This window comes from Cetorhinus maximus, chromosome 11 (assembly GCF_964194155.1).
Source record: "Cetorhinus maximus chromosome 11, sCetMax3.hap1.1, whole genome shotgun sequence".
Classification (NCBI taxonomy): domain Eukaryota; kingdom Metazoa; phylum Chordata; class Chondrichthyes; order Lamniformes; family Cetorhinidae; genus Cetorhinus; species Cetorhinus maximus.
Window position 1 is genome coordinate 114,601,099 of NC_135889.1, and position 24,972 is coordinate 114,626,070.

Genomic DNA, 24,972 nt, shown 5'->3' on the forward strand with positions numbered 1-24,972 from the left:
CACCATGGCTCCTTGGACAGCGCCTTCCAAACCCACAACCATGACCACCTGGAAGGACAAGGGCAGCAGATAGATGGGAACACCACCGCCTCAAGTTCCCCTCCAAGCCACTCACCAACCTGACTTAGAAATATATCGCCGTTCCTTCACTGTCACTGGGTCAAAATCTTGGAATTCCCTTCCTAACAGCACTGTGGGTGTACCCACACCACATGGACTGCTGCAGTTCAAGAAGGCAGCTCATCACCATCTTCTCAAGGGCAACTAGGGATGGGCAATAAATGATGGCCCAGCCAGCGAAGCCCACATCCCGTGAATGAATTTTTTAAAAATCAAATTGAATGTCGGAGCAGATTCATGGACTGAATGGTCTTCACATGTTCCTATAGTTAAACCGAACGTAAAGGGCCTTCTGCTGGGACAATCCATTTTCACAGTTCTTCGGGGCAATCAATCTTACTGAGGCCCCAGAAGTCTTCCATTTGCCTGGTAGCAATGTTGGGCTTGTGCTATGGGAATGTGATGACATTAATGCAATTTAAAATTGCTTCAGTGAATTATTTCTTAAGTGGACTATATAAAGAAAGGTCAGGAAGTTACATTTAGATAGCATCTTTCACATATCATGACATTCCGAAGTGGTTCTTAATTATTCTTGAAGAGTAGTCACTGTTGTTACACATGCAAATGCAACGGCCAATTTTGCAGACAACAAGATTCCATAAACAGTAGTGAGATAAATGAAGAATAAAGGCTTTACAAGTGGTGGTTGGGATATAAGTGTTGGCCAGTGCCATGGCATCTTGTATATTTAGCAGAGCAAGCAGACGGTGCAGGGAAGCAGGCACGTGGAAACACCATCACCTCCAAGTTTCCCTCCAAGGCACAAACCACCCTGACTTGTGCATATATCGCCATTGCCTTCATCAACAATGGGTCAAATTCCTGGAATCCCCTACCTGAGACATTGTGGGTGTACCTTCACCACATGGACTGCAGCAGTTCAAGAAAAAGCCCATCATCACCTTCTTAAGGGCAACGTTGCCAGTGAAGCCCACATCCCCAGAATGGAAAAGAAAACAACTGACAAAATGCCACTTGATGTGTGTTAAGTGGAGTAAACACACACTTCCATCTTCCCTCTCGCTCAATCTAACAAGTCACTTCAGTTGTGTGACAGCATGTACTGGTTCAGGAAGAGAGCCCACCACCACCTACTGGGAATGGGCTATAAATGCCGTCCTCGCCAGTGATGCCCATATTCTGAGAATAAATGTTTAAAATATAGTTACAGATCAGCTTCCTGACGCTGCTGAGAAATATTTGCACCTGAGGCAACAAAGCCAAAGTGTCAGAAACATGGGGCAGAATCGTCCCAGATTTGCACCAAGTGCGGTAGTGGGCAGATAAAACTACGCTTTCCCCGCCGGCCACAGTGGCGGCTTTTCACGCCATATTGTCCCAAACCCACCGCATTAATTATGCATTCCCGGGATACACACCGTTTCCGTGGTGGGCGGGCTCCAATTCACCTACCACGCTGTCACCTCGCCGCTTCATCACACCAGGCACCACATTTAAAGTACAGCCGCGCTCAGTGCTTCCAACCCAGGACTGCAGCAAAGAAGACATGGCTCCGAAAGGCAAGAAGACCACAGCCCACAAGGGCACTTTGGACGCTGTGGAGACCCGCCATGATGTCCTCTATCCCCGCTCTGGCCGCAGGAGGTTCAGCAACATTACCACTCTGTCTTGGCAGACGATGGGAGTGGTGATCAGTGCCAATGCTGCACAGAAGAAGTTGGCCATCCAATGCAGACAGAGGATGAATGATCTCATCCATGCAGCCAAGGTATGGCAACCATCTCATCACTCTAAACTCACACACTCAAGCTGATGTATAACAATAGGGTTCCTGACGTCCGATGGTGGGGAACATGGCCCACCATTGATGGGCAGAGTGGACGATCGCAAACTGGCTTCAAAACGGGTCGTGAAACCAATTTTTGGCCTTCTCGCCATATTGTCCACTCAGCCCACTGACCATGCCCGACGCCAACGGGCATGGAAAATCCTGGCCGTGAAGTGGGTTAGGCTAACTCTGAGCAATGAAAGGATGCAAGAAGGGACGCGCGAAAGGGTAGATGCAACCTCCAAGACACGGAGGAGGGATTTTTTTGAATTAACTAAGAGAATGGAGATGAGGAGTCTCAGAAATCCAAAGATACCCCGGAACTGAAATATTGCAGTTTGACCCGACTGTTTTGTTCTAATTTGTGACCAGTTACTTTACAGTCAGTGTCAGCTGTAACTCAGTGGGTGGCACTGTTGCCCCTGACTCAAAAGGTGTGGGTTCAAGTACCAAGGTGAGATTAGCATTCCAGTGCTGAGGGAATGCTGCACTGTTGGAGTCGTCAACTTTCAGATGTGGTGTTAGACTGAGAAGCCCTCTCAGATATGGTTAACAGGGAAAATAAAAGTGCATTCCTATAGCACCTTTCACAACCATTGGACACCCTTAACTTCTTTACAGTCAAAGAAGTACTTCTGAAATATAGTCACTATTGTAATGTAGGAAACAAGGCAGCCAATTAGAGCACAGCAAGCTCCCATAAACAGCAATGTGATGTTTTAAAGTATATTATTCTACATTTACATAAATTGCAGAGAACTGAAATCAAGACTGTTAAATTATGGACTATACTTAGTGATCCAACACATTGGTGTATAGATGAACTGTGGGGAAAGGCCCCATGGCATTATTTCAAAGAAGAGCTGGGAAGTTATCACTGGCGTCCTGGCCAATATTTAATCCTCAATAAGCATCAATACAAAATAGATTATTAGGCCATTATCTCCTTGTTATTTGTGGGGTGTTTGCTTCGTGAAAACTAGCTGCCACGTTTCCTACAATGCAGCAGTGACTGCACCCCAGTAGTGCTTAAAGGTAACTTCCAGAGGATGTGGAAAATGCAAACTCTTTTTTTCCAGTTAGTCAGCAGTTGTTCAGATACTGTAAATAGGAAATGATAAACAGGCTGTGACAAGAAGGAACGGAGAGTACAAATCCAAGAGTAAGTCAACAGTTAAGGCTAGATGTTTCAAAAATAATAAAAGGACATAACTAAAGGCTCTGTATCTAAGCATTCGAAATACTTAAAAAATGAACTGAGAGAACAAATAGCCATTACAGCGACATGGTTACAGGATGACATAGATTGTGACCTGACTATTGAAGGGTATGTGACATTTAGGAAGGACAGGAAGTTAGAAAAAGGTGGAGGGGTGGCTCTGTTAATTAATGCTAGAATCGGCACATTAGAGAGGGATGACCTAAATTCAGGAAACCAGGATGTAGAAGCAGTTTGGGTTAAGATGAAAAATGATAAAGGCAAGAAGTCACTTTTAGGAGTCGTGTCCAGGCCCCCTGGAGGACAGGGGGGGCAGTAGGACAGAGTACACAAGAAGAGAGAATGGGAGCTTGTCAGAAAGGTACAGCAATAATCATGGAGAATTTTAATCTACATATAGGCTGGAAAAATCAGGTGGAAAAAGGTAGTGTAGATGAGGAGTACATAAAATGTTTTTGGGATGGTTTCTTAGAACAGTACGTCTGGAGCCAACCAGAGAGCAGGCTATGCTAGACCTGGTATTGAGCAACAAGATAGGATTAATTGATAACCTCATAATGAAGGCACCCCTAGGGAGCTCCGATCATAATATGATTGAATTTTGTATTAATTTTGAAGGAGAAACAAGAGACTCATACTTAAATAAGGGCAATTGTGAGGGCATGAATGCGGAGCTAACTAAAGTGGACTGGCAAATGAGGTGAAGGGATAGGTCAATGGCAGTGACAGACAATTAACAGGATATTTCAGAATATACAGAATAGATGCATTTCAATGAGAAAGAAAAATTCCAAGGGGAGGGCCCACCATCCGTGGTTAACTAAAAAAGTTTAAAGACAGTATCAGACTTAAAGAAAAAGCATATAATTATGCAAAGATGGGTAGCAGGTCAAAAATTGGAAAGAATATAAAACACAGCAAAGAATGACGGAAAGATTAATAAGGAGGGAAAAATTAGAGTAGAAAAGAAATTAATAACATAAAGACGGATAGTAAGAGTTTCTATGTGATGTTTTAAATAAGAAAAGAGTTAACAAAGTAAGCGTTGGTCCTACAGAAAGCTTGGGAACTGATAATGGAAAGTAGGGAGATGACGGATGAATTAAGCAGGTATTTTGCTTTTGTCTTCACTACAGAGGACACAAGTAACATCCCGGAAATAGCTGTAAATCAGGGAATGGAAGTGAGGGAGGAACTCAGGGAAAATTATAATCATCAGTGAAGTGGTATTGAGCAAATTGGTGGGGCTGCGGACTGACAAATCCCCAGGTCTGGATGGACTTGGTTTTGAAAGAAGTGGCTAATGAGACAGTTGATGCACTGGTTTAATTTTCCAAAATTCCCAAGATTTGGGGAAGGTTCAATTCAACTGAAAAATAGCAAATGTAACTCCTTTATTCAAAAAAGGAGGGGGAAAGAAAGAGGAAACTACAGGCCAGTTAGCCAACGTCTATCTTAGGGAAAATGTTAGAAGCTATTATTAAAGACGTTATAGTAGGGCACTTAGAAAAATTCAAGGCAATCAGGCAGAGTCAGCATGGTTTTGTAAAAGGGAAATCATGTTTAACCAATTTATTGGAGCTCTTTGAAGGAGTCACATGTGCTATTGTAAAGGGGAACCAGTGAATGTACTGTACTTAGGTTTCCAGAAGGCATTTGATAAAGTGCCGCATCAAAAGTTATTGTGGAAAATAAAAGCTCATGATATAGGGGGTAACATATTGGCATGGATAGAGGATTGGCTAGCTAACAGGAAGCAGAGAATTGGCATAAATTGGTCTTTCTCTGATGTTGACAGGATGTGACGAGTGGCATGCCAGAGGGATCAGTGCTGGGGGCTCAACTTTTTGCAACTCACCTAAATAACTTGCATGAAGGGACCGAAGGAATGGTTGCTAAATGTGTTGTTGATACAAAGGTAGGTAGGAAAGTAAATCATGAAGAGGACATAAGGAGGCTACAAAGGGACATAGATAGGTTAAGTGAGTGGGCAAAGATCTGGAAAATGGAGTATAATGTGGGAAAATGTGAAATTGTCCATTTTGGCAGGAAGAATAAAGAAAAAACGTATTTTATAAATGGTGAGAGATTGCAGAACTCTGAGATGCAGAGGGACCTGGGTGTCCTAGTGCATGAGTCACAAAAGGCTAGTATGCAGCTACAGAAAGTTATTAGGAAAACTACCAGAATGTTATTGTTTATTGTGAGGGGAACTGAATACAAAAGTAAAGAGGTTATGCTTCTGTTGTACACAGAACTGGTGAGACCACATCTAGAGTACTGTGCACAGTGATGGCCTCATCATTTAAAGAAAGATGTAGATGCATTAGAAGCAGTTCAGAGAAGGTTTACTAGAGTAATGCATGGAATGGGTGGGTTGTCTTATGAGGAAAGGTTGGACAGGTTAGGCTTATATACACTTGAATGTAGAAGAATAAAAGGCAACTTAATTGAAATCTTTAAGATCCTGAGGGATCTTGACAGGGTGGATGTGGAGAGGATGTTTCCTCTTGTGGGACAATCTAGAACTGGGGGTCACTGTTTAAAAATAAGGTGTCACTCATTTAAAACAGAGATGAGGAGAAATTTTTTCTGTCAGAGGGTTGTGAGTTCGATCGATTCTTGATTAACAAGGGGGTGAAAGGTTATCGGGGGTAGCCAGGAATGTGGGGTTGAGGTTACAATCAGATCAGCCATGATCTTATTGAATGGCAGAGCAGGCTCGAGGGGTTGAGTGGCCTATTCCTGCTGCTAATTCGTATGGCCATTTGTATGTAATACCACACAGATGGGTAACTGCATCTGAAGGAAGAGCAGGCGAGCAAAATGCAACCAACAGCATTCGTGCCATTAGCAACGAATGATGCATATACAAACTACATTACCTTGTTCGATCACATGCGATTCTAATAGACTTGGAAGAATTCTTAAAAACAAAAACAATCTTAAAACTGTCAGATTAAAGCTTACATCTCCCTCTAGTGATCAGCTGGGGTTCTCCAGCATTCCAGGGCAGGAGAGTAAATGCTAAATGTCCTGTAATAAATCTGTGTTTTGTGTCAGGTTTCATTTTTAGGAATGGTTTAAATGCAATTGGAAACTGCAAGGCATTGGCAAAAAAAAGAGAGCGGTTCCCAGCAGGTGCGTCGCTTTAAAAGTCTCCACCCCTAATTTTCATTTAAATACCTTTGCAAACACTTCAGGCTCCCACTTATTTTTGTTCCTAGAGATCACAGCCAGTTGTTGGCCTTTAGTCAGAGCGACACTCCCACTAAAATGTCCACCCACCGGCCACTTCAGAGCTGCAAAACTAATGGCACCCGAGTCTGCAAAATGCGGCTGAATTGGGCATTCAAAGCACTTTGAGATAATTACAACTTCCGTCCTGTCGAGCGCTGGCAGTTTCATTTGCACCTCCCTTTGTTCCGTACCTCACTTTATCCTTTCTCTGCTTTGAAGCGGCGAGTATTTATTGTGGTTTGGGTTCCTTTAACCAAAAATGTCAATCCAGCTGCAGATAACCACTTGTTTTACTTTGACATTCTTTTTTTGTTATGCGGAAAGTCAATAGCCTGCCCCGCACCACACACCACCCTCCTCCACCACCCCCCGCCCACACACACGCACACAAACGCACACATATATATTCTCGAAGAACCATGATTCTCTGAAATAAGTGTAATGGCTGAGATGGATGACGAGAATAAGTTGATGGCCTTTCCTTTCTCTTGGGAGAGAAGTAAATTGCTTGCTGCTAGCTGTCCATCACTGCTTATCAGTCCCACAGGAAATAGAACTGTCAAGCAGCAGTGTCTTATGGTGCAACAGTAAGACTGCAAACTGGTGATATCTTAGCAGGGGCGCAGAATCCCTGTAGTTTTTCAGTGCGTTGGATGATGCTCCATGCTTCTTCATGAAGAGCTGCCCCCTCCCCTGACTTCCCTCTCTGCAGCTCTCTGCTGTAAATTGCAGGGTTCTGGGGTCAAGTCGCGTTGAGCACAAAAATCAAGGCTGAGAGGGCACTGCACTGTTGGAGATGCTGTCTTTTGGATGAGACATCTTCCTGCTGGTGGATGTAAAAGATCCTATGGCACTATTTTGAAGATGAGTAGTGCAGTTACCCCTGGCGCCCTGACTAATATTTATCCCTCAAAACAATAGCACCCACAAAAAAAACAGGTAATCTGGTGATTGCTGTTTGCAAATTGGCATTTCCTACATTAGAACAAAGAACAAAGAAAAGTACAGCACAGGAACAGGCCCTTCGGCCCTCCAAGCCTGCGCCGATCATATTGCCCGTCAACTAAAACATTTTGCACTTCCGGGGTCCGTATCCCTCTATTCCCATCCTATTCATGTATTTGTCAAGCTGCCTCTTAAACACCACTATCATACCTGCTTCCACCACCTCCTCTGGCAGCGAATTCCAGACACTCACTACCCTCTGGGTAAAAAACTTGCCCCGCACATCACCTTTATAGTTTTCTCCTCTCACCTTAAATCTATGTCCCCTAGTAATTGACTCTTCCACCCTGGGAAAAAGCTTCTGACTATCTACTCTGTCCATGCCACTCATAATTTTGTAAACTTCTATCAAGTCGCCCCTCAATCTCTGTCGCTCTAGTGAGAACAATCCTAGTTTCTCCAATCTCTCTTCATAGCTAATAACCTCCAGACCAGGCAGCATCCTGGTAAATCTCCTCTGTACCCTCTCCAACGCCTCCATATCCTTCTGGTAATGTGGTGACCAGAATTGCACGCAATATTCCAAGTTTGGCCTAACCAAGGTTCTATACAGCTGCAGCATGACTTCCCAGCTTTTATACTCAATACCCCTGCCAATGAAGGCATGCATGCCATATGCCTTCCTGACTACCTTATCCACTTACGTTGCCACTTTCAGTGACCTGTGGACCTGTACACCCAGATCCCTCTGCCCGTCGATGCACTTAAGGGTTCTGCCATTTACTGTATAATTCCTGCCTGCATTAGACCTTCCAAAATGCATTACCTCACATTTGTCCGGATTAAACTCCATCTGCCATTTCTCCACCCAAGTCTCCAACTGATCTATATCCCATTGTATCCTTTGACAATCCTCTTCACTATCTGCAACTCCTCCAACTTTGGTGTCGTCTGCAAACTTACTAATTAGCCCAGTTACATTTTCCTCCAAATCATTTATGTATACCACAAACAGCAAAGGTCCCAGCACTGATCCCTGCGGAACTCCACTAGTCACAGCTCTCCATTCAGAAAAGCACCCTTCCACTGCTACCCTCTGTCTTCTATGACCAAGCCAATTCTGTATCCATCCTGCCAGCTCACCTCTGATCCCATGCGACTTTACCTTCTGTACCAGTCTGCCATGAGGGACCTTGTCAAAGGTCAAAAAAAAATTACATCATTGACTACACTCCTAAAATTCTACATTCACTGTAAAGTGCTTTCAGATGCCCAGTGGTCGTGAAAAGCTCCAAATAAATGCAAGTCTTTCCTTATTCCTAGAACCTGAAGGGTTTTAAACCGGATAATCTTGATTTCAGAGATGGTTGACATGAACCTTGTGATATTTGAAAACCAGGTGTGAATATCCACTTTCAAGCTATTTTATAAGATTGTACTTGTGTGTGAACCTCATTTTGTGATTTAGCAATTGGTCCCCGTGTTGCCTTCACTCATGTCTGTGTGGGACACTTCTCCTCTATGTACCTGCGCGCATGGACAAGCAAAACTAATCTGGATTTTTAAGCAACCTCAGCTCAAACCCATTATGAACTAAGCAAAAGATTGTCCCATTTTTAAAATGGAGCAACAAGGAATCCATTATCTCTGGTCAAATATGCAAGGGGAGCACCAGGTGAGTTTTGTTGGAATTTATGTTGAAATTGTGATGCTTTTTTCAATTTGATGGACCCTTGTCAATTTGCCCTGGACCAATTTTGACCATTGCTTTTCAGGCTGCCTTGTTCAATTTTTCTGAAGTCTGAGAGAGACAGGTGTCAGAAAGATACTCTGGAGATGGTCAGTAGCAGGCAGCCATGGAAAGGTTAATTTTCAAAGAAAGAGAGGCTTGCATTGGTACAGCACACTTCATGATCCCAGAATGCGCCAATGCACTTTGAAGTTACTGTTGAAGTGTAATATCTGTTATAATGTATAATGTAGACAACGTGGAAGCCAATTGGTGCATGGCAAGCTCCCAGAAATGGATTAAACAATGAGCAGATCATTTTTTTTCAGTGGTGTTGGATGAAAGATAAATTTTATTCAGGATACCAGAGAGAATTCCCCTCTTCTTCTTCGAAATAGTGGAACAGGATATTTTATGTCCACTTGAGAGAGCAGACTGGGCCTCGGTTTAACAACTCACATGAAAGACAGTGCAGTGCTCCTTTGGTCTGCACTGATATGTTAGCTATTGTAGTGCTGTCAGAGAAATGGGGATGAAATTGAACTTGGGAGGTGGTGTAAAAGAGGATGTATCACATCAATTGTCTGTTAGGTACTCTGTCCAATATTCAGCTCCATTGACTTCAGATGAACTAAATATCAGGCATGCCCTCACAGCAAGGGTATGTTTGGTCTCTTTTCTGACCCTACCCATGTGCAATTTCACCCCAGCTGTGTCTGGTCCACATTACAGTTAAGTTCAATGAACCAAATGTAACTGTTATTTTTTTGTATCTTCAAAGTGGTGATAGTTAAGTCTAAAATTAATTTACGTCTGCACTGAATTCTTACTTCCATTCATTTACCCATTCATAAACCTGTTTTGCAAAGCCGCACTGGTCAAGTGAGGTCAAATGATCTTGTAAGTCATAGGGTTTCTTATTTGATCAGTGGCTTCTTCGTGGACATGCAGTGCAAATAACTTTGATACAGAATAAGGCAAAGATACACCCAGGATTTCAGTTAGTAAGGATTTATCTGAGGAGACAAAATAAAAACAGAATTACCTGGAAAAACTCAGCAAGTCTGGCAGCATCGGCGGAGAAGAAATCAGTCAACGTTTCGAGCCCTTATGGCCCTTCGGCAGAACTGAAGCATAGTTTCAACAAGGGAGAAATATAAATTGGTTTAAGGTGGGTGGGGGGGAAGAGACACATTGAGGGTGTGGTGTGAGCAGATAATCAAAAGATGTCAGAGACAAAAGGGTCAAAGAGGTGTTGAAGGTGGTGGTCTTTGTCTGAGAAAAGTGCTAATTAAGAATGGAAGACAGGATATTCAAAGTACAGCTCTAGTGGGGGTGGGGTGGAAAGACTAAAGGTTTTAGTTTTAGATTTAAAAATAATGGAAATAGGTGGGGAAAGAAGAATCTATATAAATTGTTGAAAAAAAAGGCGGGTGGGGGGGGAAAAGAAACGGGGTGGGGATGGGGGGAGGGGGAGTTTAAGATCTAAAGTTGTTGAATTCAATATTCAGCCCAGAAGGCTGTAAAGTGCCTAGTCGGAAGATGAGGTGCTGTTCCTCCAGTTTGCGTTGGGCTTCACTGGAACAATGCAGCAAGCCAAGGACAGACATGTGGGCAAGAGAACAGGGTGGAGTGTTAAAATGGCAAGCGACAGGGAGGTTTGGGTCTTTCTTGCGGACAGACCGCAGGTGTTCTTCAAAACGGTTGCCCAGTTTGCGTTTGGTCTCTCCAATGTAGAGGAGACCGCATTGGGAGCAACGAATGCAGTAGACTAAGTTAGGGGAAATGCAAGTGAAATGCTGCTTCACTTGAAAGGAGTGTTTGGGCCCTTGGACGGTGAGGAGAGAGGAAGTGAAGGGGCAGGTGTTGCATCTTCTGCGTGGGCATGGGGAGGTGCCATAAGTGGGGGTTGAGGAGTAGGGGGTGATGGAGGAGTGGACCAGGGTGTCCCGGAGGGAACGATCCCTACGGAATGCCGTCAAGGGGGGTGAAGGGAAGATGTGTTTGGTGGTGGCATCATGCTGGAGTTGGCGGAAATGGCGGAGGATGATCCTTTGAATGCGGAGGCTGGTGGGGTGATAAGTGAGGACAAGGGGGACCCTATCATGTTTCTGGGAAGGAGGAGAAGGCGTGAGGGAGGATGCGCGGGATATGAGCCGGACACGGTTGAGGGCCCTGTCAACGACCGTGGATGGAAAACCTCGGTTAAGGAAGAAGGAGGACATGTCAGAGGAGCTGTTTTTGAAGGTAGCGTCATCAGAACAGATGCGACGGAGGCGAAGGAACTGAGAGAATGGGATGGAGTCTTTACAGGAAGCGGGGTGTGAGGAGCTGTAGTCGAGGTAGCTGTGGGAGTCGGTAGGCTTGTAATGGATATTGGTGGACAGTCTATCATCAGAAATTGAGACAGAGAGGTCAAGGAAGGGAAGAGAAGTGTCAGAGATGGACCATGTGAAGATGATGGAGGGGTGGAGATTGGAAGCAAAATTAATAAATTTTTCCAGGTCCCGACGAGAGCATGAAGCAGCACCGAAGTAATCATCGATGTACCGGAGAAAGAGTTGTGGGAGGGGGCCGGAGTAGGACTGGAACAAGGAATGTTCCACATACCCCATAAAGAGACAGGCATAGCTGGGGCCCATGCGGGTACCCATAGCCACACCTTTTATTTGGAGGAAGTGAGAGGAGTTAAAGGAGAAATTGTTCAGTGTGAGAACAAGTTCAGCCAGACGGAGGAGAGTAGTGGTGGATGGGGATTGTTGGGGCCTCTGTTCAAGGAAGAAGCTAAGGGCCCTCAGACCATCCTGGTGGGGGATGTCCGGCCCATATCCCGCGCATCCTCCCTCACGCCTTCTCCTCCTTCCCAGAAACATGATAGGGTCCCCCTTGTCCTCACTTATCACCATGTGATGGGCCTATCGAAATGAGGTTTCATCTGAACAGGCTGAGGTGAGCAGGTAGTTTGGGATGTGAACATAGCGCCTACCTAGACTCAATATCACACTGCACAGGTGTGGGTGTATTGACTGACGTTTAGATCAGAAAACCCCAAGGTGTAGGTGTGTGTTAGTACAAAACCCATGGAAGAGGGAGAAATGAGAGATGAACAGAAATCCAGACTGAGTACAGCAGAGGGTGAAATAGGGGAATAGGGTGAGAGGAGGCTCCATTGGCAAAGGCAGAGGCCAAGGCTTTTCTTTCACAATGCTATCTTTAAACTCAACAATATCTCATTGTGCATTTATTTTAAAAAGAAAAATTTTACTAAGGTTTGTGCACCTTTACCTAGGCACCTTTTTTTTTGCAGATACAATTCAAAGCAATATACCAGCATTGCAATAACTCAGCCAGGGTAAACACAGACCATTTACCTGATAATGTCATTCTCTATTGGAGTTCCCTGTAACAAACCATAAATCACAATTGGAGTATCAGTGATCCTAACTTGCCAGCCTCACTAAAACAGATTAGGTGATCATTTACCCCATTGCTGTTTGTGGGAGCTTGCTGTGCACAAATTGGCTGCCTTGTTTCCCACATTACAACAGTGACTACACTTCAAAGGCACTTTATTGGCTGCAAAGTGCTTTGAGAGACCCTGAGGCTGTGACCGGCGCTATATAAATGCAAATCTTTTCTTTTCATTCTGTAGGGTTGAGGCAGAGCACTAGTGGCAAGAACTTAAAACAAGTGATATCTAACAAGTTACACTTATAGAGAGAGGTTAACTTTCTGAACGCCATTCGTTGATTAGAAACATTTCAATGAATGGTCACCCCTGAAACATTTAACATTTTTGGCAGGTGCTGATTGACGGATTGTGCATCTTCTGTATTTATTTTGGAATTCCAGCAATGCTTGCTTTCCTTTTTGACCCTATTAAGAGTTGTTAGACGTGACAGAAATATATCCATCACCTTTGCAGCATCAGGTCATTGTTTGCTATTGACAGTGATACTGCAGAGGTTTATTGTACAGTACCGCTGGAGCCTATGACCTAGATGATTTGGATTTGGATCACGGCTACACAAGATTATATATTTTCCAGGCAAATATTTTGTCTAACTTCCAGTTGGATTGCTATCTGGGTTGTCATCTTGACAAAGTTTCTCAGCTGAGGTGGAAGATTGAAAGTTCAGGTCCCATGGTGGACTTGAGTAGACTATCGGCTCTGATTATTTTAAGACTGCATATAGTGTCATTATTACTGGCCAGAATGGAGATGATTTGGTAATGCCTCCTCTATCGATCATGCCAGGTGACCAGACTGCTGTTAGCGACGGGGAATGATTTCACATAATTTGTGTTATGTAGCTATTGTCCACTCACTGCTTTTTGCTGGCAAAATAAGCTTGCTTTCATTGGGACACTTAGCAAGACCTGTACAACATTCAAGCTTGGGTTGATAAGTGGCAAGTAACATTCGCACCACACAAGTGCCAGTACCATTTCCAAAAATGGGGAATCTAACCATCTACCCTTGACATTCAATGGCATTACCATCACTGAATCCCTCACTGTCAACATCCTGGGGGTTACCATCGACCAGAAACTGAACTGGACTAGCCATGTAAATACTGTGGCTACAAGAGCAGGTCAGAGGCTAGGAATCCTGTGGCGAGTAACTCACCTTCTGACTCTTCTAGGCCTGTCCAGCATTTACAAGGCAGAAGTCAGGAGTGTGATGCCGTACTGTACACTTGCCTGGATGAGTGCAGCTCCAACAATACTCAAGAACTTCCATACTATCTAGGACAAAGCAGCCTGCTTGATCAGGACTCCCTCAACCTCCTTAAACATTCCCTTCCTCCACTACTAGCACAGTGGCAGCAGTGTGTGCCATATCAAGATGCACTGCAGAAACACACCAAGCCTCCTTTGATAGCACCTTCCAAACCCATGACTTCTAACACCTCTAGGACAAAGACAGGAAATGCATGGGAACATGCACCACTACCTACAAGTTCCCCTCCAAGCCACACACCATCCTGACTTGGAAATATGTCACCATTGCTTCACTGTCACTGGGATCAAAATCCTGGAACTCCCTTCCAAACAGCACTGTGGATGTACCTACACGTGATAGACTGCAGCTTCAAGAAGGAGGCTTACACCACCTTCTCCTAGGGATGGGAAACACATGTTGGCCTTGCCAGCGATGCCCACATCCCATGAAAGAAGAAAAAAATGGTCCACTCCAAGTCACACTCTACCATGACTCAGAAATATGTTACAGTTTCTTCACATTTGCAGGATCAATATCCTGGAACTCCCTCCCAGCAATACTGTGGGTGTATCTACGCCACATGGACTGCAACAGTTCTAGCAGCCAGCTCACCACCACCTTCTCAAGTGCAATTGGGGGTGGGCAATAAGTGATGGCCTTACCAGCGATGCTCACATCCCTCTCTTTCTTAGCTTTTCTCATGTTACATGGGATCACCGCAGTGCTGGTTAATCATCCTTCATATCACCCATCGTTTTTGGTGGGGGGTTTTTTTATAGTCAGATGCCCTTCCTGTCACTAACCATCCCCGTGTATCCAGGCTGGGGACTGGCACCAATACACACTCTTTTGCCTGTACCAGTGGCTGGGCTCCTCCATGGCCAACAAGTCCTGGAGTGGGATTCTAGCTCAAAGGCAGGGGTACTACCACATTTTAGCAGTGATGCTCACAGCCCATGAACCAAAATAGAATAGCAGCCATTTCAGTCAGGAGTTTTGTTTGCTGTAGTTTGTACATGGATTCTGCTTGTTGATTAAATTGACCAGATGCTGTCGTGCTTTGTTTGAATAGATTGTTTCCAGGTTACTGAGTAAATCGACTTTGTTTGCTATAAAATAAACTGTTTGCTGTGAATCCTTCCTCAGGTCCTGCCGGCCTTGAATTCATTGGTACACTCAGTGATGTCAATATTTATTTTCTTGTTTTCCTGCAGCGGGGGAGGTGCACTGGGCAGGGGAATTGGGTCGGCTCCCGGCTTTTGACTTTGGCGCGTGGCTGGGCGCAGGATCTCGCATTCTGCAGGGCGTTCCCCATGGCTCCCAGGAACTTCTGTTCAACAGGCTTCGTCCAGCAGGTGGCGCTGCTGTCAAAGAGCACCAAGCAGGGAAATTGATCGGCCCCTGTGGGCCCCTCTGGTGTAGCGAGCACTGTCTTTGGCAGGCTGGGGAGAGCTGAGTCCGAGGTCATGAAGAGCAGGTTGAAGCAGAAGCAGGTGCCAGTAGGATCAGTCTGAGGCCTATGCTGGAGCCTGGGGACCAAGTGAGGAGAACTGGAGTGGGCATCCAGTTGATAGGGACCCAAAAGGATAGCCTGGACAGCATGCAATCCCCCCTGAGCCTAAGGAGCCCCTGGAAGCTGGAGATGCCATTCGTGATCTGGGTGGCAAGGTAACTTAGCTTGCATGGTCAAGAGGAACTTGCAAAATGAGTGTTACCAGCACGCTCCTAACTTGGTACCTCTGCTGCGCTTTGAGTCCAGTTTTAAGCCCAAGCCAATTTTGTGAAGTATGGGGAGAGGGTGTTACAACCACATGAGGAGGGGTAAAGATTGATTCCCCTAATTTACCACTCCAGGTCTGACTGTATAGGGTTTGTGAATTTAGCAAGGATGTGCTTTGTCAATACTGCAGGAGTCCAATTATGTGAACATATAGATTATAAAGAATTAATTAGACAGATTTTCTGAGCTTAAATCAAAGAACAAGATAAGTTTATTGACCCTACCTCCCGAATTTAAAAAACTGGATAATTGGAAACCCTCATTCATATATCACGCACATTCCCTGGACCCCACACACACTTACACGGAAGGTAGAATGCAAGAATAGTTCATGAACTATTTTACAGTTCATGAAAACAATAAACAATCAAAGAAATGTATGGTTAACTGCCCTGTGGTTGGTCTCAATGCAGTGGTTCCACATTGCGACTACTTTGTTCAGTTGTCTTCTGGGGTGTAGCTGTGCGGAGCGGGTTTTCATGTTTTACCCCCAAAGGATCTCGGTTTGCGGTAGATTTTCCCTTCTCAGAATGGTTGCTCTGCAATATCTGTATATAATAGTTCTGAGAGAGAGAGAGAGAGAGAGAGAGAGATGGCTCTTTGCAGCCTTTCAGTATATCCTTCTGATCTCTGCCCTTTGCCTTAGTAAATAGTTCTTAAAAAGTCTTACTAGGTGTATATTCCATGGCTGCCGTAGTCAGTGAGTTGTGGAACAGGTAATTACATTTTTGACGTCTCATCTAAGAAACTTTTGATGAGTGTCCAGATAGTGTGAAAGCCAATTGCAGATGGGGTTTTTCATGGTTCTCAGTGGGGGGCGTTGAGTGTCTGTTCCCTTTACATCCCACTTGGGTGGAATGCAAGATGTGTGTGATGGCTGGCTAGCTGTCCCCCATTATCTTAATAAGGTTACAGTTCATTAAAATCCAACCAGGACAGAAAGGCAAAAGAAATTGTATTTTTTTCAGAAAAAAAAATCACATCGTCGTAACAAGGAGATAAAGGAAAAATGTTCAACGTCATGACCTTGCACTCCTGCGGATCTCAAGGCATATTAGCTCCTTTTGTTTAACAAGCAAGTCTGCAACATTGCTCATTCAAGGCAAGGAGTTGCGGTCTCAGTGGTTTATCTGTTGTCATTTCGAGCAACAGCCACTTATTGTAAAATAGTTCATTTCTTTAAGGGAAGCTTTTGCACAAATGTTTGATGCTGGTGGAATAAAGGATCACTGTGTTGAAACTTTTGATCATTCTGTGTGCTTAAATCTTGTGTTTCTCTGAGTGAATATTATATTGTCAAAAGCGTTGACTCTCTCAGGTGATCTTAAACTCTGCCTACCTGCTCTGTGGCACCACTGGGCAAAGATTCCTCCTGGTGTTCTAGCCAATGTTCATCCCTCAACTAACTCCAAAGGGGGAAAAAAAAACAGATCCTTCATTCAATTGCTGCTTATGGGACCTTGTCATATGCAAATTAGCCAACATGCTTTCCAAATTAGGTCTTCAAAGTGATCCATTGGTTGTAAAGCACCTCAGGATCTTTTGGGGATATGCTGAGGTGCTTTATCGTACAATACAAAATGAGGCCATTCATCCCATCGTGGCTGTGCCTGCTCTCTTAAAGATCGGTCTAATTAGTTCCACTCCCCTGCTCTTTCCCCACAGCTCTGCTAAATATTTTCTTTCAAGTATCTATCCAATACCACTTTGAAAGCTACTATTGAATCTGCTTCCAGCACCCTTTCAGGCAAAGCACTCTAGACCTTGATAACTCACTGGGGGAAAAATAGTCTCCTCATCTCTCCTCTGGTAACTTTTTCCCAATTATCTTAAATCTGTGTTGCATAAATGCACAATCTATTTTACAGGGATTCAGAATTTCATTTGCGGAGCTGACCTTGGTGAAAATTACCTCCCTGACAGTTCACTTCTTTCTCAGTGAGAGTATAATGGAGTGTGACCTTGCTGGGCACAAGTAAAGGGGATTATGAGAATAGGGCATGGACATTGGATGTGGACTTCAGCTCATGTGGGGGATGAACACAGAAGGATTGACTGCGCCAAACGCTTGTTTGCATGTTGTAATCCTATGTGACAGCTTGCAATTCTTGCAAAGGAATTTTTTTTTGACGAGCGTTATTTGAGTCGGCTGTAGTGGGTCAGATGGAGTTTATTTTAAAACTCCTTGCCTTGAGATAAGAGCTGTCACTGTACAGTAGTAATGGAAAGGCAGACTCTGACTGGAATATCATTATCCTCCGAGTCACTACAGATCATAATGTAAGTAAATGCAACTCATTTTAAATCCCATAGCTGTTCCGTGACACTGACTGACATTTAAAGGCTCCTCCACCATCCTACTAACATGGTCTCCTGGGCTCTTGCAGCAGGCCTATGGACAGAAGTTCTGTTGAGTCAAGATGACATCCAAATGCATGTCAACCACTGAACTATTATTCTTGACTGAAAGTTCTAGAGAGAAAGAACTTGCACTTACACAGCACTTTGCATGACCTTAGGAGGTCCCAAAATACTTTACATCCAATGAATTACTTTTAAAGTGTTGTCATTATTGTAATATAGGCAACATAGCAGCTAATTTACACAACTCTGACAAAAAGCAATATCTGACAAAAAGCAATATCATAATGACCAGGTAATCTATTTCTTTTCAGTGATATTGGCTAGGACACCAGACATAACTCCTTCTTTTAAATGGCAGCATGGGACCTTTTCCACCCATCTGAGTAATCTGGTAGGGCCTCGCTTTAACATCTCATCTGAAAGATACTGCCCCCTGGCAGTGCAGCACTCCCTCAGTACTGCACTGCAGTGCCAGTCTAGATTTTAGAGCACATGTCTCGGGAGTGGGACATGAGGGCATGAACTTCTGACTCATAGGCGTATATTTAAAAATTAAACCAGCACAGAATCCACTAGAGCCCGATGGGCAGATGCATTAGATGGTGGATTACTCACTCAAAATAGAGAGGAAAGACAGGCTGGAAGGTGGAATAAAAACAAGAAATGTTGCACGGACAGAACACATCCATCAGCATCTGTGATTCAGGAGGTGGCAACATCAGAACTGGAGAGCAGCAGATAAATGAGTTCCTTTGTTGGATTCAGTGAAATGAAGGTCACAGTGGAAAGAGGGGGAGGGAATTGAATCCTAGTTAGTGAGTAATTCTGTGACGGAGTTAGCTAATCTCACTTTGGCAGGCAGCGAAGGTGACTCTTACTAGATTATGCAAATTGCTGCATTCTAGTTTAGAGCTGCTGGAATATGCAAATATGTGGATTCTAGGTGAGGGCTGGCAGAATATGCAAATTTGTTCAATCTGTGTGAATGTGGGATCATTTGAGATCTAACAGTTCTGAAGTTGGCTCAGGCAGCTTCTACCTAATTAGGATTTCTGAAAGTGACCGAAATTACTTTATAACATTGAATTCACTGATCTCAGTTCTTTCGTGCACATTCCCCTTTTGTGTGAATCCGTCTCATTAGCACAGTGTTGTGGAGTTGATTGCATTAAATGTAAAATAATTGAAGGCAGTGGTATCACTGCAGGCCAGTGTTTTCACTCAATGTTTACTGCAATGTGATAGCTATTTCATAGGATGACAGCTGTGGCTCAGCGGGTAGCATTCTCCTCTGAGACAGAAGGTGTGTATTCAACTGCCTCCCTGTGCATGGATGACATCACCGTCTTCTGCTCGAAACCGCTGTGGATGTGCAGACTGATCAACATCTGCCAGGTCGAACTGGCCTCGGGTGCCAAGGTAAATTGCGGCAAGAACGAGGCCATGTTCTTTGGGAACTGGGCTGACCGATCAATTGTCCCCTAGACCGTCAGGTCCGATGGCCTGAAGGTGCGGGGATGTGGCTCAGAAGGACCAGGGCAGGCGTTAGAAACTGGCAGGAGCGAGTAGCCATGCAGAAAGAAAAACTGGGCATGTGGGAGCGACGCTCCCTCACCATTGCGGGTAAGAACCTGGTCATCAGGTGTGAGGCACTCTCGGTGTTGCTGTACGTGGCCCATTCCTCACTCCTGCGCTGTGGCAATCATCTTCCACTTTATTTGAGGTCAAAAATTGACCAAATTCGCAGGCACACGATGTACAAACCTCTAAATAAAGGGGGAAAAACTTGTCCAACATCTGAAGAAGGGGTCATACGGACTTGAAACGTCAATTCTGTTTTTGTCTCCACAGATGCTGTCAGACCTTCTGAGATTTTCCAGTGTTTTCTGTTTTTCTTTCAGATTTCCAGTATCCATAGTATTTTGCTTTTATCACCCTCATTCTGATGGCCACCTTTATGTGTGGCCACATCAAGCTGTGCATAGACCCTCAGCATGCAAACACCAAGTGACACTATGTCCTGAGGCTCTGCCTGTCCCCAGGGTTGCAAAGAATGGGTCTGACCACACTGTCGTGGAACGCTCCAAGTAGTTGGACCGTGCCGTACCACTTGTCCCTCGTGGAAACGTTTATGCAGAGGAACACCTTTGACCACAGGTCCATCAGGCAGTGATCAGCACGTAACATCCTAGTGGCCCTGAGAGAAAAGGAGATGGTGGGTCCTGTGGGATGGTTCTCTGAGCAGACTGTTAAAGTCACTTGGCAGAATGCCTCATCGCCAGAACTTTTCAACAAGCACCAAGACGTAGCTTGGCTGGTGGTGAGAAAGGCCCTCCTCATCACATCCTTCCTACATGCCAGGAGTCTCACCCCCTCTGCACATTGCCCTCAAGGTGGCTGTGGTCAGGAAGAAACTTTTGCCCACCTCCTTGTGGAATGTGCCTTTGCAAAGATGCTCTGGAGAGAGATGCAATGGTTTTTGTCAAGGTTCAACCCGAGCAGTTCTGTGACACAGGAGTCTGTGCTCTATGGATTGTTCCCAGGGACAGACACTGAGACAAACATCAACTGCAGCTGGAGGATCATCAACTCGGTGAAAGATGCTCTTTGGTCTGATCAAAACTTGTTGGTCTTCCAGCACAAAGAGTTGTCCCCGACCAAGTGTTGCAGACTGGCACATTCCAAGGTCCAGGACTACGTGCTGAGGGATACACTAAAGCTTGGCGCAGCTGCCTTAGAGGTGCAGTGGGGAAAGGTCGTTGTCTACGACCTTTCAGCCATAGTGCGCTGAGGGGCTGGGAATTGTATAGCTGTGGATGAACCTTGGCGCCCGAGGGCAGTTCGAACTGGTCGCAGATGTTAATCAGTCTGCACACCTACCCGGGCTGTATGACTCACGTTGAATGGATGCAGTGAATATTACATGTATCACAAATGTATTGAAGCACCTCAGAGTGCAACATGATCTATGTAGACAACTTAAATACCATTGTGCTGCCTGACTGTTATGACCATTTTGAAATGTCTGTAATGGACCTTGATTGTATTGAAACACCTCAGGGTATGATATGATCTATGTTGAAAACTTGAATATTATTGCACCCTTTGTAATGGCCATTTTCAAATGTTTTGTAATGTTCTTTCAGATATTTTATGAATAAAGTATATTTTTGTAAAAACAAAAGCCCCTCCAGAGACTTGAGCATGCAGGTTATGCTGATAATTCACTGCTATACTGAGGAGGTGTTGCACTGTCATCCAATGGGTGAGATGTTAAAAAACTGACCCCCTCGGATGGACATTAGTGGCATGTTGCCAAAATTGGTTATCTAGATATTTACTTCATTGTTGTTTATGGGAAGTTGCTGTGTAGAAATTGGCTGCCGTGTTTCCCATATCATAACTGTGCCTACATGCCAAAAGTACTTAATTGGCTGTAAAGTATTTTGGGGTGTCCTGAGGTTGTGAAAGGGGTTGTATAAATGGCAGGTTCTTGTTATAAATAGGAATTCTTTAAGGCACAGGAATGTTGAAGGGACTAAGACCTCCCCCTCTATATTTGTTAAATAAAATATATAGAGATATGCTCATTGCTCTCTCTAAACATTTAGAACTGGACAAGAGCCAAAAATGGCTGAATCTATATGTGTCTGTGACCCTCGAACAAAAGGAGCTACCTGGCGGTATCAGAGAAGCTTGCGCATCGTTATCCCTGAAGAGCCAATAACAATCCCCTATGGGCTGCACAGACCAAATTTGAACAGAGCTTTACAAAGGCCATCTGCATTTCATAACTGAGGCTGGCCATCAGGCTTCTGCTTGTCTGCTAAGGCAAAGAGCCCCGCAACCTTCCTTTCAATTATTAATGGTTGAGACTTTCAACAATTTTGGGGACCCAGACAAGGGATGCACGTCCTTTGTAAAAGACAGTGTGAAGAGGTGGAAGCGATGTGACATGGATCTCTTGTTTATTGACCAGTAATTTTGCCTAGCTGTACTGCACAGTCTCAGTCTGCCATTTTACCACAGAACCAGCAGCATCGCAGACGAAGAATTCTGGCCCAGTTTCGACACCTGGCCCTATCTGCACTGCTTCTACTGGAAATCCTGTACCATCGCCTACAAGACTGAAACATCTTTGCATGCCTATCTCATCATGTGAAGTCAACACCACCGGAAAAGTGAATTATCCAGCATCGGTTTTCAGCTCACTGACCTCCGTGAAGGAATACCTCATTGGACTTTGATTCTGGGCTCTGGAACCCATGTGAACCAATGTTTATTTTCTCTGTGGTCTTTGCACTATAAATCTTTATTTTCCCTATCCTTCTTTTACTGTACGAATGCAAAGGGAGCAATGTTGCAACCTTCTTCCCACGTTTTGAATGTGTTCAAATAAACTAACCCATTGAGTTCATCCAATTTCAAGTTTGCTGTTGGGATATTAATATAAAATTGGATCGCACCAAAACCGAGGGTATGGGAAATACGCCAGTGCTTGTGAAGAGTAAAACAAATCAAAACACCTTTCTGTTTACGGACGGGTGGTGAGAGGAGAAATTAGTGCTGTTTAAATTAACCCCCCAACTGTCCATAACGATTGTTAACCAAAGTATTTTACCAAATACTGTACCTTGCCTTTAATCGGTACCTAGTCAGAGGATCTTGGGAATTTAAGCACATGTCGATGCGATGGCGTGAATTGTAACTCCCAAAAATGAATGGGCTGGGGTCAGGTGAGATATAAAAATGCTCCAGGGAGGTGGGTTATCTATTTAAATATTGTTCTGAGGCTGGAAGTCTCACATTTAATCTCTCTGACTGGTTAACTCTGGTCAGCCTAGTTTCCCAGGAAACCCAAGAGCTCAAGGTCGGTGAGGAAGGCTTCAGGGAAAATGTTAAGCGCTCTCCCAGCACTGCTTGTGGGCCAAAGGGAGCAGATGTGCTTCGCCCCCGACACCCTGAGCTTACCTCATCCCCTGGTATCAGCCCATCAGAATACCCCATTCAAAGAACCCCACCCCAGGGGATTGAGGGAATGGGTTTTTATTTATTCTTTCTTTGGATGTGGGCCTCACTGGCAGGAGCAGCATTTGTTGCCCATCACTAACTACCCTGCTAGTCCATTTCAGAGGGCAGTTAAGGGGTCAACCACATTGCTGTGGGTCTGGAGTCACATGTAGGCCAGACCAGGTAAGGATGTCAGATTTCCTTCCCTAAAGAACCATCATCAATCAGATGGGCTTTTACAACAATCGATTTCGTGGTCACCGTTACTTAGACTAGCTTTCAATTCCAGATTTGATTAGTTGAATTTTAATTCCACCAGCTGCCATGGTGGGATTTAAAACTTTCCCCAGAACGTTCGCGTGGGCCTCTGGATTGCTAGTCCAGTGACGTTGCCACTGCAACACCATCTTCCCATTCCCACTCCCTCTTTCTCCCTCCGCTTGCCACCCCGCCCCCACCCCCACCCCCACACCCCCCTACCAACACCCCCCACCCACCACCCCCCCCCCCTCCCCCACCACGCCCCACATAACTCTTCCATGAGCAGATGCAGGCTCCTTACCCGTGGCTACAGCTACAACCTGCTCTGAAGTGCATAAGATCCTGGAGTTTCCTCCTTCACCATTCAGACTGCAGCAATTCACAAAAAGCAGTCCATCACCTCTGTAACAACGATGAGCAATAAACGCTGGCATTTACACCAGTGCCCTCAGCCTGAGAATGAAGTTTTTAAAAATTGCGTAAACCGCGCCCCCCCCCAACATCACCAACTTTGGAGAGGGTCCTTTCTGCATCATTTCCCCTTCTCGGACTTGGGGCCTTGTTAAATAGAATTGTGAATTTGTTCTGGACTCAGAATTATCATGGCTCAAACTGCTTTTACTTCAGCCCGTGGAGATGCAGGACTCCCATCCATTAGGTTTAGCTGTATTCAAAATTCACCTGACAGAGCTGAGAGCATCATGTTCTTATACACTGTGTCAACCAGTGCCCTGAGGGCCCGGCAGTAAACTACAATCTGCTCTCTGATGTTACAGCTGTTGAAGCCTTTTGTGTTGTGTTTGTTGTCTAATCCTACAGCAGACATTAAGGTGTCTTCTCCAGCAGCCTTCGTGGCAACCTGACCCAACGGATGCAAACTGAACCTATTGTAAACCCCCAGATAATCACCTCCCATCCAGTCAGTGAACAAGGCTGTGTGCTACCAGCTCAGGTACATCGCTTACCTTGATCTAACAGAGGTGGTGGGAATATCCCAAGGTGCTTCACAGGAAAGTAATCAAACAAAATCCGACAACGAGCCACATATTAGGACAGATGAACAAGAACCTGATCAAAGAGGTACGTTTTAAAGATTGTCTTAAAGGAAGAAAAAGGGCAGAGAGCTATAAGGAGGCAATTCATAAGCTTGGGACCTAGGCAGCTGATGGCATGGCATGGCCGCCAATGGTGGCGTGACTTGGAGGGAGGTGGGGGGGTGGAGGTGTGGTTGGAGATGGTGGGGTAATGGTCATGTCACTGAGTTAGTAATCCAGTAGGCCCAGGCTAACCCTCTAGGAATAAAAATAGGAAATGCTGGAAAACCTCAGCTGCTCTGGCAGCATCAGTGGAGAGCGAAACAGAGTTAACATTTCAAGTCCGCATGACACTTGAGTCTGTTGTTATTTCAGATTTCCAGAATCTGCAGTATTTTGCTTTTATTTTAGTGTTTAATGGTCTGGGGACATGGGTTGAAACCTCACCACAGCAGCTGGTGGAATTTAAATTCAATTAATAAAATCTGGCATTGAAAGCTAGTCTCAGTAACAGTGACTGTGACAATCATCATCAATGGTTGTTAAAACCCCTCTCATTTACTAATGCCCTTTAGAGGAGGAAATCTGCCATCGTTTCCTGGCCTGGCCTACATGTGGCTCCAGACCTACAGCAATGTGATTGACTCTAAAAATAGATTATCCGGTCATGAGTACATTGCTGTTTGTGGGATCTTGCTGTGCACAAACGTACTGCCATGTTTCCTACATCACAACAGTGATTACACTTCCAA